The following is an 18,310-nucleotide window of genomic DNA, read 5'->3' as shown; positions in this document are numbered from 1 at the left end:
TGTCCATCTGCGTGTCTTCTTTGAAAAACATATTCACATCTTCTGCCAATTTTTTAATTCTTTGGTTTTTGCCATTAAGTTATATATATTCTTTACATATTTGGGATACTAACCCCTTCTCATATATGATTTCTAAATATTTTCACCCATTCAGTAGGTTGCCTTTCTATTTTGTCAGTGATTTCCTTTTGCTGTGCAGAAATTTTTAGTTTGATGTAGTTCCACTTGTTTTTGTTGCTTTTGCTTATGAAGTCCGATCCAAAAAACCATCATCATGACTGATATCTAGCAACATACAGCCTATATTTCCTTCTAGGACTTTTATGGTTTCCAGTTTGGCATTCCTTAATCCATCTGAGTTAATTTTTCTGTACAGTGTAAGATAATAGTCTAGTTTCACTCTTTTGCATGTGGTGGCCAGTTTCCCCAGAGCTGTTTATTGAAGATACTCTCCTTTCCCCACTGTATATTCTTGGCTCCTTTGTCTTAAATTACTTAACCATATATGCATGAGGCTCTCTGTTATGTTCCATTGTGCCATATGTCTATTTTTATGTCTATAGGAAACTATGACAAACCTAGACAGTGTATTAAAAAGTAGAGACGTAATTTTGCTGACAAAAGTCCATATAGTCAAAGCTATGGTTTTTCCGGCAGTCATGTACAGACATGAGAGCTGGACAATAAAAAAGGCTGAGTGCCAAAGAATTGATGCCTTCAAACTATGGTGCTGATGGAGAAGACTCTTGAGAGTCCCTTTGACAGCATGGAGAACAAACCAGTCAATCCTAAAAGAAATCTACCCTGAATATTCACTGGAAGGACTGGTGCTGAAGCTGAAGCTCCAGTACTTTGGCCACCTGATGCAAAGAGCTGACTCACTGGAAAAGACCCTGATGCTGGGAAAGATTGAGGGCAGGAGGAGAAGGGGCTGACAGAGGATGAGATGGTTGGATGGCATCACAGACTCAATGGATGTGAGTTTGAGCAAACTCCAGGAAATAGTGAAGGACAGGGAAGCCTGGCATGCTGCAGTCCATGGGGTTGCAAAGAGTCGGACACGACTGAGCAACTGAACAGTCATGACTGAGCTACTTAAATAGCAACCATAAAATGTTGATTAATGTATCTTTGGTAGTTTGAAATCATGAAGCATGATACCTCCAGATTTATTCTTCTTTCTCAAGATTGTTTAGGCTGTTGTTCTGGAGTCTTTCATGGTTTCATCCAAATTTCGGATTGTTTGTTCTATTTCTTTGAAAGATGCTTTTGGAATTTTGAGAGGGATTGCATTGAACCTGTAGATTAGTTTGGGTAGTGTGGACATTTTAACAATATTAATGTTCCAGTCCATGAGCACAGAATGTCTTTCCATTTACTTGTGTTGTATATTCTTCAATTTCTTTCAAGAGTGTCTTTTAATTTTCAGTGTGCATGTCTTTCACCTTCTTGGCTAAACTCATTCCTAAGTATTTTATTCTTTTGGGAAGGCACCTATGCTCACCTTGTTGGTTTGCCAAGGCTGCACTGTTTTATTCTTTTTGACGCAATTATAAATATGAATATTAAATTTTATTTATTAAATTCCTTAATTTTTCTGATAGTTTATTATTATATAGAAACAAAAAAATTTTGTATATTAATATTTATATCTTGCAACTATACTGAACTCATTTATTAGCTCTAGCAGTTTCCTTGTTTGGAGTCTCTGGGATTTTCTGTATATGTCATCTGCAAATAATCACAGTTTTGATTCTTCACTTCAAATTTGGATTCCTCTTATTTTTTTCTTGCCTCATTGCTCTGGCTAGAACTTCCGATACTATTTGAATAAAAGTGATGAGAATGGACATCCTTGTCTTTTTCCTGATCTTAGAGGAAATATTTTAGCTTTTTGATGCTGAGTATGATGTTAGCTGTAGGTTTGTCGTGTGTGACCTTTATTGTGTTGAGGTATGTTCTCCCTTCTGGAGAGTTTTTGTCATAAATGGGTGTTGAATTTTGTCAAAAGCTTTTTCTGCATCTATTCAGATGATCATATGGTTTTTATTCTTCAATTTACTGATGTGGTATATCACACTGATTGGTTTATGAATACTGGAAAATTCTTGCATCCCTGGAATAAATCCCATTTCATCACTTGTGTATGATCCTTTTAACATATTGTTGGATTCAGTTTGCAAGTATTTTTTTTTCTTTTTTTCCATTTATTTTTATTAGTTGGAGGCTAATTACTTTACAATATTGTAGTGGTTTTTGCCATACACTGACATGAATCGGCCATGGATTTACATGTGTTCCCCATCCCGATCCCCCCCTCCCACATCCCTCCCCACCCCATCCCTTTGGGTCTTCCCAGTGCACCAGCCCCAAGCACTTGTCTCATGCATCCAACCTGGGCTGGTGATCTGTTTCACCCTTGATAATATACATGTTTCGATGCTGTTCTCTCAAAACATCCCACCCTCGCCTTCTCCCACAGAGTCCAAAAGTCTGTTCTGTACATCTGTGTCTCTTTTTCTGTTTTGCATATAGGGTTATCGTTACCATCTTTATAAATTCCATATATATTCAGTTTGCAAGTATTTTGATGAGGATTTTTGCATTCAGATTCATCAGTGATATTGGCCTGTAATTTTCTTCTTATTTTGTGGTATATTTCTCTAATTTTGGTAACAGGATGGTGGTGGCCTCATAGAATGAGTTCCTTCTCCTGCAATTTTTTAAAATAGTTTTAAATAAATAGGCATTAACTCTTCTCTAAATGTTTGTTAGAATTTTCCTGTGAAGCCATATGGTCTTGGACTTTTGTTCACTGTGAGTTTTTTAAACACAGTTTCAATTTCGGTGCTTGTGATTATTCATATTTTCTATTTCTTTCTGGTTCAGTTTTCCAAGATTGTACCTTTCTGAGAATTTGTCCGGTTCTTCCAGGTTGTCCATTTTATTGGCATATAGTTACTTACAGTAGTCTCATGATCCTTTACATTTCTGTGGTGTAAGCTGTAACTTCTTTTTCATTTCTAACTTTATTGATTTGAGCACTCTGTTTTTTCTTGATGAGTCTGGCTAAATGTATATCAATTTTGTTTATCTTCTCAAAGAACCAGCTTTTTTGGATTCATTGATGTTTTCTATTTTTTTCTTCATCTCTATTTCATTTACTTCTGCTCTCTTCTTTATGATTTCTTTCCTTCTTCCAACTTTAGGTTTTATTTGTTCTTCTTTCTGTAGTTGCTTGTGTAAGGCTAGGTTATTTGAGATTTTTCTTATTTCTTGAGGTAAGATTGTATGGCTGTGATCTCCTTTAGAACTGCTTTTGCTGTATCCCATAGGTTTTGTATTGATGTGCTTTAATTTTCATTTGACTCTAGATATTTATTTCCTCAGTGATCTGTTGGTTGTTTTGTAGCATGTTTAACTTCCATGTGTTTGTGATTTTTAGTTTTTTTCTCTTGTAGTTAATTTCTAATCTCACTGTGAAATAAAGAGAATCATGAGTTGTGAACATAAACGATGCTGATTTCTATTTCCTTAAATTTACTGAGGCTCTCTTAAATTTATTGATCCATGTGATCAATCATGGAAGACATTCCGCGTGTACTTGAAAAGAATGTGTCTTCTGCTGCTTTTGGATGGAATGCTTTATAAATATCAATTGAGTGCATCTGATCTAAAGTGCCACTTAAAGTCTGTATTTTGTTATTGATTTTCCATCTGAATGGCCCATTGATGAAAGTGGGATGTTAAAGTCCCCTACTATTATTGTGTTAACGGTGCATTTCTCCTTTTATGGCTGTTAGCATTTGTCTTATATATTTAGATTCTCCTATGTTGGGTACATATATATGTTTACAATTGTTATATCTTCTTTTTGGGTTGATCCCTTGATTATTATGTAGAGTCCTTCTTTGTATTTTGTAACCGTCTTTATTTTAAAGTCTGTCTTGTCTGATATGTCATAATTTTCATGGAATACCTTTTTGTCATCCCCTCACTTTCAGTTCTGTGTCCCTATATTTGAAATGGGTCTCTTATAGACAGCATATATATGGATCTTGTTTTTGTATCCATTCAGCCAGTCTATGTCTTTGGTTGGAGCATTTAATCCAGTTACATTTAAGGTAATTATTAATATGTATATGCTTACTGCCATTTTGTTAACTGTTTTGGACTTATTTTTGTAGCTCTTTGTTTCTCCCCTTCCTCTTTTTTTCTCTCCTCTCGCGATTTGATGACTAACTTTTTAGTGTTGTGTTTGGATTCCTTTGTGTGTGTGTGTTGTAGATTTTTGGTTTGCATTTACCATGAGGTTTGATACAGTAGTCTGTATATAAACAAGATGGTTTTAAGTTGCTAGTCTTTTAATTTCTAATGTTTTTCCAATTTCTGCTTATAGTCTCCTCACTGCTTCTGGTTTTGATATTATATTTGTATATGGATGATTTCCTACCTTTACTCTATGTTTGCTGTCATCAGTGAGCTGTCTCATTTGTAATTTTCTTGTTTCTAGTTGGGGCTTTTTTTCCCACCTAGAGAAATTCCTGTAGCATTTATCGCAAGATAGTCTGGTGGTACTAAATTCTCTTAGCTTTTGCGTAGGTGTAAAGCTTTTGATTTCTCTGTCAAATCTGAATAAGATCTTTGCTGGTAGAGTATTCTTGATTATAGGTCTTCCCTTCCATCACTTTAATATATTGTGCCACTTCCTTCTGGTCTGAAGAGTTTCTGCTGAAAAATCAGCTGATAACCTTATGGGAATTCCACTGTATGTTATTTGTTGCTTTTCCTTTGCTGCTCTTAGTATTTTCTCTTTGTCTTTAATTTTTATCAGTTTGATTAATATGCGTCTCAGTATATTCCTCCCTGGGTTTGTCCTGTGTGGGACTCCCTATGCTTCCTGGATATGGGTGACTTTTCCTTCCTATGTTAGGGAAATTTTCAGCTATCTCATCAAATATTTTCTCCGCCTCTTTCTCTCTCACTTCTGTTCCACAGGCTTCAGGGTTGCAGTTTTTCTTGCTTCTGCTGTCTGCCTTCTGGTGGATGAGGTCTAAGAGGCTTGTGCAAGCTTCCTGGTCAGGGAGGCTGGTGCCTGCCCACTGGTGGGTGGAGCTGGGTCTTGTCCCTCTGGTGGGGGTGCTGTGTGCTTAGCAGGCAGCTGTAGGCTCAGGAAGACTTGAGGCAGTCTGTATACTGATGGGAGGGGCTGTGTTCCTGGCACGTTGGTTGTCTGGTCCGAAGTGTCCCAGCACTGGAGCCTATAGGCTGTTGGGTGGGGCCAGGCCTTGGTGAAAAAATGGCGGCCTCTGAGAGGACTTATGCCCATGAGTACTCCCCAGAACGACTGTCACCAGTGTCTTCATGCCTGCAGTGAGCCAAAGCTGCCCCCGCCTCTGCCAGTACCAGCAGGAGACCCTCCAATACCACCCGGTAGGTCTTGCCCAGACTCCTATGAGGTCACTGCTTTTTCCCCTGGTTCCTGAGACTGACCTTCAGCCAGTCTGTGTTCCTTATGTCTGCCATGTCTCAATTCAGGTTACTTGAGACCTTGTGTGCACCCTCCAAAAGTGGAGTTTCTGTTTCCCCAGTGCTTTGGAATTCCTGTGATCAAACCCTGGCCTTGAAAGACAAACGCTCTGGTGGTCCCTCCTCCTGATGCCAGAACCCCAGGCTGGAGAGTCTGACACAAAGTTCAGAATTTTCACTTCTGTGGGAGAACCCCTGTGATACAATTATCTTCCAGTTTGTAGATCACCCACATGGTAAGTGTGCAATTTAGTTTTATCACAGTTGCACCCCTCCTACTGTCTTGCTATGGTTTCTTCATTGTCTTTGGGTGTATAGGATATCTTTTTAGTAGGTTCCAGTGTTTTCTGGTTGTTTAGCAATTAGTTGTGATTTGGGTGTTTTCATGAGAAAGGATGAGCTCACATCCTTCTATTCTGCCATCTTGTCTCCATTCTCAAAACAACTGTTGATCTTCAGCACATTATCTTACCTCAACAAGCCTCAGCTTCCTTCTTTGAGAGGCTTGTCTTAGGCAGCCCCAAGATCAGTAGATCTCTGCACCACTCAATAGGATCCTAAGGCCTATATAGAGGCTTTAATGGAGCTCCATCCCATACATAGTCCAGATGGTCTCAACAACACCTTATCTCTCAAGCCCTTTTCAATGAATCTTGTTTGTTTGATTTTTAGTGTCTATTTATTTATTTGGCTGCATTGGATCTTGGTTGTCGCCTGGGTGCTCAGTAGAAGGGGCATGCTGGCTTAGTTTCCTCGTGGTTGATGCCCCAACCGGGCATCAAACCTGCTACCCCTGAATTTAAGACTGATTCTTTAACTACAACCACTGGACCACCAGAGAAATCACTGTTTTTTTTAAATCATAACTAACTGTCTTGCTCACATTCTGGCAGTTTATAGCTAAGATTCTAGATTCTGGCCTTGCTGATGTTAGCCTGAGTTATTTAAACTCCACCTGGTTTTCTTTTAAATTCCTTAACTGTAGTTTATTCTTACCTACGAAGCATTTAGGCTTATAGAAAGTTCTAGAGTTGGAGTGGGCAGACTAGATATCACAGGCCCGCTGCAGCCACTACCTGTTGGAACACAACACACACATTCATTTATGTATTGCCTGAAACCACTTTTACACTTCAGTAACAAAGTTGATTAGTTGGAACAGAGTCTGTGTGACCCCCAAACCCTAAAATACTTATTATCTGGTCCTTTTCAAACAAAGTTGGCCAACCACTGCCCTAAAATAATGCTAAGAGAGTTAGTTTGTCCCACAAGGTAGCAGATAAAAATAAAATACATGTTATTTCCAGACCACACAACCTCCAGCTAGTCTGTGTTCTTTATGTCCACCAGGTCTCTACTCAGGTTACCATCAGCATTGACTCTGATATCCCCTCAGGTGAGAAATAAGTGCTTTTATATGCCAGACATTTTACATGAATTGCCTTCCTGCTTTATCGATGGCCAGGAGAGGTCAATGACTTACCTAAGTTCATAACGAGCCAGATTCAACCTCCTGTCTGAGGTTCACGCCTGTACTCATACCTACCACAGTCTGCGTGTCTAAACTGTAAAAGATGACAGGGCTTTGAAAATACCAGAAGGGCTTTAAGCAAGGACTAGACTCTTCCACCAGGCTGTTTTATACTTTAGGGATTGCCTCCCCCCACACACATACACACAAAAACTCAGACCTTTCCTCCTAATACCTTTCAAGATTAGCTTTCTGCTTTTCCACTCCTCTTGACTTTCATTATATTTGCTGACTTATGATGGAATCACTCTTAATTACTAACTCCTGCTTTTACTAGACTTCCCCACTAGATCCTCTTCGGGTGATTTAGTTGCTCCTTTTGTATCCCTTCCTACCAGTCTTTCCAGTTAATATTCTGAATGAAGTACTCAGTGGCTCATGACAATTAATGTCACATTGTTTTTTTCTTTTTCTGTCCCCAGGTATAGGTTTGACCCTTGTTTCATGTACAGCGATCATGGCAGTGTCAGGACTCGAAGGTTTTCAAAACACCTTCTGCGGTTGGATCTCTGCTCACCTCTTTCTGAAGAAGTGATTGGAGTAGCTGTCTGTAGCTAGTCTTTAAGACCATGACTGGAAGGGGTTTCTTAACTGGCTTTAAGTCCTGTTTGAAAAAGCAACCCAATCAGCTGACTTTCTTGTGCAATGTGTTAAACCATGAACTTTGCTTGAGTGTCAGGAGTGGCTGTCCCTGGTCCCTTTATTCAGCTGATGACAATACTCCTGAGTACTGTCATACTCCTGAGGTCTTTGATCTCACCAAACCCTTTTTGTCCTGGGGCCAGTTTTTGGTTATTCCCCATGTGGTCAAAGTCTGGGCTTGTAAATCCATTCAGATAAATGACAGTGCTTTTGGGGGAACGGGGAATGTTTTTGGTCTCTAGCTTGACTTAAAATCAAGAGGACCTGCATAGCATTCCAGATTGAGCACTTCACTATCAAAAATACTAATATCACATGGCTTGAAGAACTATCAGAGCTGAACCATCTGATTAAGAACAAAGACCATTTTTTTTAGATTAATGGAAATACACTGTTTATAATATCCATAAAATGTGGTAAGGTCACAAATTCAAACTTTGTTCATTTTGGGGGAATTCTGTACTGGTGCTCTGTTAAAATAGAACAGTAGCAATCTCTTGGTACAGGCTAATTCCAGGTAGTTACTGAAGGTAATGGACATCTACTTGCCAGTGACTGCTAACCACATGGAGTGCCAGTTAACACCAGGGGTATCAAAGGAATGCTGTCTTCTGAGATCTGAAAAATAAAGTGGGTTAAGTATTTCAGCAGAGAAGAAATGCCAAAGGTTGGTGAAAGCTGTGTTTTAGAGCTTTTAACAGGTTGATGAAGGGCTGTAAATTAGGTGTAGTAAGGGCCTGCCCAGCAGGGAGCCATGTGTGAAGTTGTGACACTCCCTCTGCATTTTGCTGACATTCAGTTCATTTGTTAAAAGACATAAGAATTTCTTAGGGTTGATGTAAAGTACCAACTGGTCTTCCCTGGTGGTTCAGTGGTAAAGAATCCACTTGCCAATGCAGGAGACCCAGGTTCGATCCCTAGGTCGGGAGGATCCCTTGGAAAAGGAAATGGCAACCCACTCCAGTATTGGCGCCTGGGAAATCCCATAGATGGAGGAACCTGGTGGGCTCTAGTCTGTGGGTCACAAAGAGTCGGACACAACTTAGCGACCAAACAACAACAAAATACCAGCTATGTAGCTTCTTCCCTTTCAGAGAACTTCTTCCTGAGTTTTTGGAACCTTGTGTAATTTGGGCCTCATTCACTATTCCTCTGTCAAAACTAGATCTTGACATTTTCTCACTGTTTAGAATGCCTACATTTCTGTCTCTTGGCTTGAAGACCATTTCTTATATTGTCTTTACAAGAAGGCTAATCGGTGGTGGGGCAGCAGGGGAGAGGAGGAACTGTGGTTTATAACCTGACAAACACAAACACAGTCATTGATTTTAGCTTTATGTAAGGTCCTAGGTTGAGCATTTAGCACTTTGTAAGACATGGCCATAAGTAACTTTCTATCACAATTTCAGATCACCATGTTGGGTTAATACCCATTGGGTTTATTCCTTTGCCTCACATAATCCCAGTAACCCTGGTAGTATTTAGAAGTGAAATGAATACCTCTGCCACGAACATTTTAGGAAGAGAAATTCTAACAGTTTTGTAACTAAAAGCATACTACAGTGTTGAGTACGGGTATTGGCTTTATTCTATCCTTTGATTCTTAACATTAATCAGTCAGCTTCCACATTAATGAAAGTTGGCCTAGTTATTCCAGAATGAAAAGAAACCAGCTCTTACCAGGTCTTGTACTGTGATGTCATATTATTCAATTTTATGATGCTGGTTCCTGAAAGCAGATGAAGTCATAAGAGTGACACAGATCGGCTGCTCTTACATTCAGCAGACTTCTGTTTTTGTTGAGGGGGTGGGGGGAGGCACTGAAGCCATTTTTTTGTATCTCTAATTTTAAAAAAGTATGGAACATTTCACTAATTTGTATGTCATCCTTGTGCGGGGGCCATGCTAATGTCTGTATCATTCCAATTTTAGTATATGTGCTACCAAAGCAAGCACTGTACCTCTCATTTTTGAATGGCCTCTAATGTGACTTTCTTTTGGACTGGTTTCATTCTGGATCTATGCTAAAATCATCTTTCATAAAGAGGCCTCAGTTTATAGTTAAAAATTTATTTAAGTGTCTAGCAGACCACACAATGTACCGAAAATTTTCAAAATGGTATGTTCAAGGGCCCCACTGCAAGAGGCTTGCTTTATTTCTCTCTTAATTGTACTGATTTGAATTTTGGTTATTTTTCCTTTTAGGAAGACCAGGTCCATATGTATTGGTGATAGGAAACTGTGACCATTAGGAATAAACAGAGGTCCTGGGAATGAATAGAGATTTTGCCTTATAAGATTTCCTACTACAAAGCTCTTCCTCCCTCAGATACAATAACATTCCCTACAATTGAAAAGTAGAAAATGCCTTTTGAGCATCTTTGAATTTGACCAACAAATATATATTGCAAAATATATTTTAATTGACAGCATTAGGGATTTTGTAGAAAGCAGTAATGGTATTCATGGAAAGTTATTCCTTAATCTGTGAGAAATGTTCTTAAATTTGTTTTTAAGTGTCTAAGGACTAGTGTTGTTAACATAAGAAGATACAGTGTCCAGGATCCTTATTAAGAGAAAGCAAAGAGTATTTAAACTGATCCACCAGTGGAACTTGGTGGGAATATTTGGCTCTTTCCTTTTACCCCCACTTAAGTCCCACTGACTTTGCGGAATTCCTGTGTTTGCATCATCTGTTCCTGGAAGTTCTTCTGCCCTGGCTCTGTGTCATCTCAGTCATTTGACTTAGAAAGTGCTTTTCATAGGACCCTGTTCACTGCTGCACTTTTCAATGAATTAAAGTTTATTTCTGACTCCTTTCCCGGCCGTGAACCCTCGGAGGAGGCCTTTCGGCCGCAGCCATGGCGCCCAGCCGGAATGGCAGGATCCTGAAGCCCCACTTCCACAAGGACTGGCAGCGGCGCGTGGCCAAGTGGTTCAACCAGCCGGCTCGCAAGATCCGTGGACGCAAGGCCCTGCAGGCCAAGGCGTGCCGCATCGCCCCGCGCCCCGCGTCCGGTCCTCTCCGCCGGTGGTGAGATGCCCGACGGTCAGGTACCACACGAAGGTTCGCGCCGGCAGGGGCTTCAGCCTGGAGGAGCTTAGGGTGGCCGGCATCCACAAGAAGGTGGCCCGGACCACTGGGATCTCGGTGGACCCGAGGCGGCGGAACAAGTGCACGGAGTCCCTGCAGGCCAACGTGCAGCGGCTCACGGAGTACCGCTCCAAGCTTATCCTGTTCCGCAGGAAGCCCTCAGCCCCCAAGAAGGGAGACAGCTCTGCTGAAGAGCTCAAACTGGTCACTCAGCTGACTGGCCCTGTTATGCCCATACGGAACGTCTGTAAGAAGGAGAAAGCCAGAGTCATCACAGAGGGGGAGAAAAACTTTAAGGCACTTGCTAGTCTCCACATGGCCCGCGCCAACGCCCGGCTCTTTGGCATCCAGGCAAAAAGGGCCAAGGAAGCCGCAGAATAGGATGTTGAAAAGAAAAAATAAAGTGCTGTTGGCAACGTATGATAAACCTGCAGTGTCCATGTGACCTTCGTTGTGTAAGGAGCCAGGGCCTGGGGGGACCTCCTCGAGGGGGACCTGAGGTGTGTCTGACCTTTGTCACAACAGAGTTGTGAGGGAAGTGCTTTGGTACCTGGGAAGCTTGTGCTTAGTGAGTGTTCTTGTCTGGACCCTCCAGCCTAGGAGGTGCTGTGTATTCCCATTACTATTAAAATACTATTTTCACATCTAAAAAAAAAAAAAAAAAGTTTATTTCTGTTCTAGTGGGAATGTGTCCTTTGTTTGAGTCCACAAGTAGTAACTTTGACAAGATGTGGAGTTTTTTTCTGCTGTAAACTGTTTAATGCTTAAATCACTCACCTAGTACTGGAGACAGGCTGTTTCCATGGGGTACTATAGTCCCTACCTGGAAAGTTCGCGTATGTGTCCCTGCTAACGAGTCTCCTTGATGAGCATCATGCAGAAAATCCTTCCTGATAAATCTTATTCATTTACAGTTTGCAGGAAAAAAAAAAAAGAAAACACTTACCTTCAGTTCAGTTCAGTCGCTCAGTTGTATCCGACTCTTTGCGACCCCATGAGGCCTCCCTGGCCTCCCTGTCCATCACTAAGTCCCGGAGTCCACTCAAACCCATGTCCATTGAGTCGGTGATGCCATCCAACCATCTCATCCTCTGCCGTCCCCTTCTCCTGCCCTCAATCCTTCCCAGCATCAGGGTCTTTTCAAATGAGTCAGCTCTTCACATCAGGTGGCCAAAGTATTAGAGTTTCAGCTTCAGTCCTTACCTTGACCAGCTTTAATTAAACTAAGTTCACCTTCATATAATATCAAAGATGGTGGAGTAGAAGGAGTTGCACTCATCTCCTGCGAGAACTCCAGAATTACAATATGCTGCTTAACAACCGTCAACAGGAAAATGTTGGATCCCACCAGAAAAAAGATACCCCACATGCAAGGGCAGAGGAGAAGCTCCAACAAGACAGCAGGAGGGGCAAAATCGTGTTTAGAATCAAACCCCATACTGCCAGAGATGCTCGGAGGGCTCAAACAAAACCTTGTGCACACCAGGGGAACCCACAGAGACTGAGCCAGACCTGCCTTTGAGTGTTTGAGTGTCTCCTGTGGAGGTATGGGTCAACAGTGGCCTTACATGGGTAGGGACTCTGGGTGCAGCAGACCTGGGTATGGCGCAAGCGCTCTTGGAGGAGGTCACCATTAACCCCACCATAGAGCTGCCAGAACTTACACAGGACTAGGGAAACAGACTCTTGGGCACAAAGGAAACCTTGTGTGCACCAGGACCCAGGAGAAAAGAGCAGTGACCCTGCAAGAGACTGACCCAGACTTGCCCATGAGTGTCCAGGAGTCTCTGGCAGAGGCACAGGTCAGAGGTGGCCTGATGCAGAGTTGGGGGCACCGAGTGTAGCAGTGTGTGCATGGGCCCTCTTGAAGGAGGTTGTCATGATCTTCATTACCTCCACCATAGTTTAACCTCAAGTCAAACAACAGGGAGGGAACACAGTCTCCCACCCCCATCAACAGAAAATTGGATTAAAGATTTACTGAGCAAGGCCCTGCCCATGAGAAAAAGACCCAGTTTCCCCCTCCATGAGTCTCTCCCATCAGGAAGCTTCCATAAATCTCTTATCCTTATCCATCAGAGGCAGACAGAATGAAAACCACAATCACAGAAAACTAATCAAACTGATCACATGGACCACAGCCTTGTTTAGATTAGATCTGATAGAGTGCCTGAAGAACTACGGACAGAGGTTTGTGACATTGTACAGGAGGCAATGACCATCCCAAAGAAAAAGAAATGCAAAAAGGCAAAATGGTTGTCTGAAGAGGCCTTACAAATAGCTGAATAAAGAAGAGAAGCGAAAGGCAAGGGAGAAAAGGAAAGATCTACCCATTTGAATGCAGAGTTCCAAAGAACAGCAAGGAGAGATAAGAAAGCCTTCCTCAGGGATCAATGCAAAGAAATAGAGGAAAACAAGAGAATGGAGAAGACTAGAGATCTATTCAAGAAAATTAAAGATACCAAGGGAATATTTCATGCAAAGATGGGCACAAAAGAGGACATAAATGGTATGGACCTAACAGAAGCAAAAGATATTAAGAAGAGGTGGTAACAACACAGAAGACCTATACAAAAAAGATCTTCATGACCCAGATAACCACAATGGTGTGATCACCCACCTAGAACCAGACATCCTGGAATGTGAAGTCAAGAAGGCCTTAGGAAGCATCACTACGAGCAAAGCTAGTGGAGGCGATGGATTCCAGTTGAACTATTTCAAATCCTGAAAGATGATGCTATGAAAGTGCTTCACTCAATATGCCAGCACATTTGGAAAACTCAGCAGTGGCCACAGGACTAGAAATGGTCAGTTTTCATTCCAATCCCAAAGAAAGGCAATGCCAAAGAATGCTCAAGCTACTGCACAATTGCACTCATCTCACATGCTAGCAAAGTAATGCTCAAAATTCTCCAAGCCCCAGGCTTCAGCAGTATGTGAACCATGAATTTCTAGATGTTCAAGCTGGTTTTAATAAAGGCAGAGGAACCAGAGATCAAATTGACAACATCCATTGGATCATGGAGACTTCCAGAAAAATATCTACTTTTGCTTTATTGACTATGCCAAAGCCTCTGTGTGGATCACAACAAACTATGGAAAATTCTTAAAAAGACAGGAATACCAGACAACCTGACCTGCCTCCTGAGAAATCTGTATGCATGTCAAGAAGCAACAGTTAGAACTGGACATGGAACAACAGACTGGTACCAAATCTGGAAAGGAGTATGCCAAGACTGTATATTGTCACCCTGCTTCTTTAATTTATATGCAGAGTACATCATGAGAAACGATGGGCTGGAAGAAGTACAAGCTGGAATCAAGATTGCCAGAAGAAATATCAATAACCTCACACATGCAGATGACACCACTCTTATGGCAGAAAGTGAAGAAGAACTAAAGAGCCTCTTGATGAAAGTGAAAGTGAAAAAGTTGGCGTAAAACTCAGCATTCAGAAAACTAAGATCATGGCATCCAGTCCCATCACTTCATGGATGTGAGAGTTGGAATATATATATATATAGAAATATATATAAATATATAATATATATATATATATAAATATATATATAGAATATATATATATATATATATATATAGAAAGCTGAGTGCTGAAGAATTGATGCTTTTGAACTGTGGTGCTGGAGAAGACTGTTGAGAGTCCCTTGGACTGCAAGGGGATCCAACCAGTCAATCCTAAAGGAAATGAGTCCTGAATATTCATTGGAAGAATGATGCTGAAGTTGAAACCAATATTTTGGCCACCTGATGTGAAGAACTGACTCCTTGGAAAAGACCCTGATGCTGAGAAAGAATGAAGGTGGGAGGAGAAGGGGACAACAGAGTATGAGGTGGTTGGATGGCATCCCCGACTCAATGGACATGAGTTTGAGTAAGCTCTGGGAGTTGTTGGTAGACAGGGAGCCTGGCGTATTGCAGTCCATGGGGTCGCAAAGAGTCAGACACGACTGAGCAACTGAACTGAACTGAAGCTCACCTTCAGAGGTGCCTTGCCTTGATGTCCAGTCACATAATCCATTGCCCTACATGAGAAGTAAAGTCCTACTGGGGTTGACACACTTTTTCTTAAAAGAACAATTAGTATTTTTGGTTTGCAGGCCATGTCTCTATCGCAGATACTTAATTCGGCTCTTTCAATACAAAAGTAGCCACAGACAACACACAAATGAATATGCACGACTATGGGCCAACAAAACTTTACCAAAAAAAAGAAAAAAGCCATAACTTGCCAACCCCAGACCTAGTAGGTTGGCTCTTAGAAATTCTGAACATCAAGCAGAAAAACAGGAGGTAAAAAGACACCCATTAAGTTTCCAGACTACCATCAGAAAATCAAGTACTTGGGTTCATCACAATATCAAGTCACCAAGGGAGAGGAGAATGTTTATTTGCATAGACTCAAAGTGAGAATAAGTACAGACTATTCCATCCATTTTTTCTAACTTGCACCCTCTCTGTTCCCACAGAGACTGTACCCTACCCTGTGGAACCAAACACCATACAGATTTAGTATTTGTTTCATCTTTCTCTACCCACCATGGGTTTAATGGGATAATCATATGTATACCTTGAAGTCTGTTGTGGCACGGGCAGCCTAAGGCCCCAAGCTGAAAGCTTGATGCAGAGACCTTTATTGATGGCCTAGGGATTCCTACCTAAGACAAGATTTACATCTGGGACATAGGAGCTGGCTTCAGGAGGACCACAGAGCAGATGACAGTTTTAAGTCTCAGTCTTTGAGAGGAAGCTTTCATGATACCTTCAGGTGGTGAGACCTGAGATCTAGATCTTCATGACATGCTGACAGGTCTTCAACGGGCAATGAAATACAAAGAATGGTTGTGATTAGCATTTATTGTGATAAAAAGGGCCCTGTAGACTAGGTTTTTTTCCTCAGCTTCCTTTATTCAAGCTCACAAACCTAATTAGTCAAAAAACCAAGATTTCAAAGATCTGGTTTTGAAGACATCTTTCTACTAAACTGCTGTCTTTGTGATCTAAGGACTTTACCCTCCCTCATATATCTGAGTGCCTACTTTACCTGGAAGTGAGCTGGGTTATGAAGGAATTATTTTCTTTCTCACCTCCAGGACATTATCATGTAGACTGAAAAGAAAACTTGTCCCTGATATCTATATTTACAGGGAAAACACAGTTTCAGACTAAGAAGGGAAGTTGACACTACCATTCAAATGATTTCTTGTCCTGCTCCACAGTCTGACTTTTGAAAACAAAGTGAAAAAGATCTCTGACAAACCTTTAACCAGACTCACCAAGAATAAAAGGGGCTCAAATAAAATCAGAGATGAATGGGGTGACATTACAACTAATACCACAGATGTGCAATGGATCATAAGAGAGCACCACAAACCATTAGACGTCAACAAATTGGATAACTAAGAAAAAAATGGATAAATTCTTAGAAACATACAACTTCCCAGGACTGAATCATGAACAAATAGAAAATATGAACAGTCTGATCACTAATAAGGAGATTGCATTCGTGCTAATTTGCTTCAGTCGTGCCCAATTCTTTGCGACCCTATGAACCATAGCCTGCCAGGCTCCTCTGTCCATGGGATTCTCCAGACAAGAATACAGGAGTGGGTTGCCACGCCCTCCTCCAGGGGATCTTTCCAACCCAGGGATTGAACCTACATCTCTTAAGTCTCCTACATTGGCAGGCGGGTTCTTAACCATTAGCGGTACCTGGGAAGTAAGGAGATTGAAATCAAAAAGCTTCCCAATGAACAAAAGCCTAAACAGGAAGCCTCACTGATGAATTCTACCAAGCATTCAAAGTGGAACTAATACCAGTCTTTCTCAAACTCTTCCAAATGTAGACGAGGAAGAAACACTTCCAAACTCATTTTATGAGGCCAACATTACCCTCATACCAAAACCAAACAAGTATACCACAAGAAAAGGAAATTACAGGCCAAAATCCCTGATAAATATAGAGCAAAAGTCCTCAACAAAATATTAGCAAACTGAATTCAGCAACACATTAAAAGGTACATAATCCATGATTCTTAGTATAAGGATGTAAGATTGGTTCAATATACACAAATCAATTGTGATATACCACATTAACAAAATGAAGGGTAAAAAAACATGATCATTTCAATTGATGCATAAAAAGAATTTGATAAAATTAAACATCCTTTATGATAAAAATTCTCATTGTGGGTATAGAGGAAACAGTGTACCTCAACATAAAAAGTCATAGATGACAAGTCCAAAGCCACCATCCTCTTAAATGATGAAACACTGAAAGCTTTCCTCACTATGATGAGGAACAAGACAAAGATGACAACTCTTGCTGGTTAAGACTCGGTGCATTTACAGTCATGGCCCAGATTCAATTCAAAGTTGGGGAACTAAGATCCTGCCAGATGTACACTGCGGCAGGAAAAAAAAAAAAAAGAGAGAGAGAGAGAGAAAGATCAGAATATGAAGAAAAGGAAACACTTGTGCACTATTGGTGGGAATGTAAATTGGTATAGTCATTATGGAAAACAGTATGGAGTTCCTCAAAAAATTAAAAACACAACTACCATATGATCCAGCAATCCTACTGCTGGATATTTATCTGAAAAAAAATGCTTATTTGAAATCCCATTTTCATTGCAACATCATTTATAATAGCCAAGGTGTGGAAACAATCTATGTATCCATCAATGGATGAATGGATAGAGAAGATGTAGTATATATGTATATATATACACAATGGAATACTATTCTGCCTTTAAAAAAAAAAAAGAAATCTCGCACTTGTGACAATATGGATAGATCTTGAGGGCATGTATGGATGTGAGAGTTGGACTATAAAGAAAGCTGAGAACCAAAGAATTGATGCTTTTGAACTGTGGGGTTGGAGAAGACTCTTGAGAGTCCCTTGGACTGCAAGGAGATTCAACCAGTCCATCCTAAAGGAGATCAGTCCTGGGTGTTCATTGGAAGGACTGATGTTGAAGCTGAAACTCCAATACTTTGACCACCTGATGCGAAGACCTGACTCATTGGAAAAGACCCTGATGCTGGGAAAGATTGAGGGCAGGAGGAGAAGGGGACGACAGAGTATGAGGTGGTTGGATGGCATCACTAACTCAATGGACATGAGTTTGGGTAAAGTCTGGGAGGTGGTGATGGACAGGGAGGCCTGGCATGCTGCAGTTCATGGGGTCACAAAGAGTCAGACACGACTGAGCAACTGAACTGAACTGAACTGAGGGCATTATGTAAAGTGAAACTAGTCAGAGAAAGACAAATACTTTATGAACCAACAGGGACTTCCCTGGTGGTCAAGTGGTTAAGAGTCCATGATCCCACTGCAAGGGTCCAGGTTCGATCCTTGGTCTGGAAATTAGATCCCACGTGATGCAATTAAAAAAAAAAAAGATCCCAAATGTTGCAACTAAAGATCCCACATGCCCCAGTGAAGATCGAAGATCCCAAGGGCCACAACAAAGACCAGCATGGCCTAATAAACA

At 41.0% G+C, this 18,310-nt stretch overlaps 1 non-coding gene and 1 pseudogene across 1 annotated transcript; one reads left to right on the top strand and one right to left on the bottom strand.

Annotated features, from left to right (window-relative positions):
* Window positions 1-9,554: 9,554 nt before the first annotated feature.
* LOC133049583 (U6 spliceosomal RNA) lies at window positions 9,555-9,658 on the bottom strand. The gene has a single exon (XR_009691406.1). It is a non-coding gene; the product is annotated as a U6 spliceosomal RNA (small nuclear RNA).
* An 877-nt stretch (window positions 9,659-10,535) lies between these two features.
* LOC133042502 (large ribosomal subunit protein eL13-like) lies at window positions 10,536-11,198 on the top strand (annotated as a pseudogene).
* The last annotated feature ends 7,112 nt before the right edge of the window (window positions 11,199-18,310 follow it).

Source organism: Dama dama, chromosome 3, assembly GCF_033118175.1.
Source record: "Dama dama isolate Ldn47 chromosome 3, ASM3311817v1, whole genome shotgun sequence".
NCBI classification, from domain to species: domain Eukaryota; kingdom Metazoa; phylum Chordata; class Mammalia; order Artiodactyla; family Cervidae; genus Dama; species Dama dama.
Note: the sequence above shows the minus strand (reverse complement) of the source record. Positions and strands in the feature narration are given on the sequence as shown.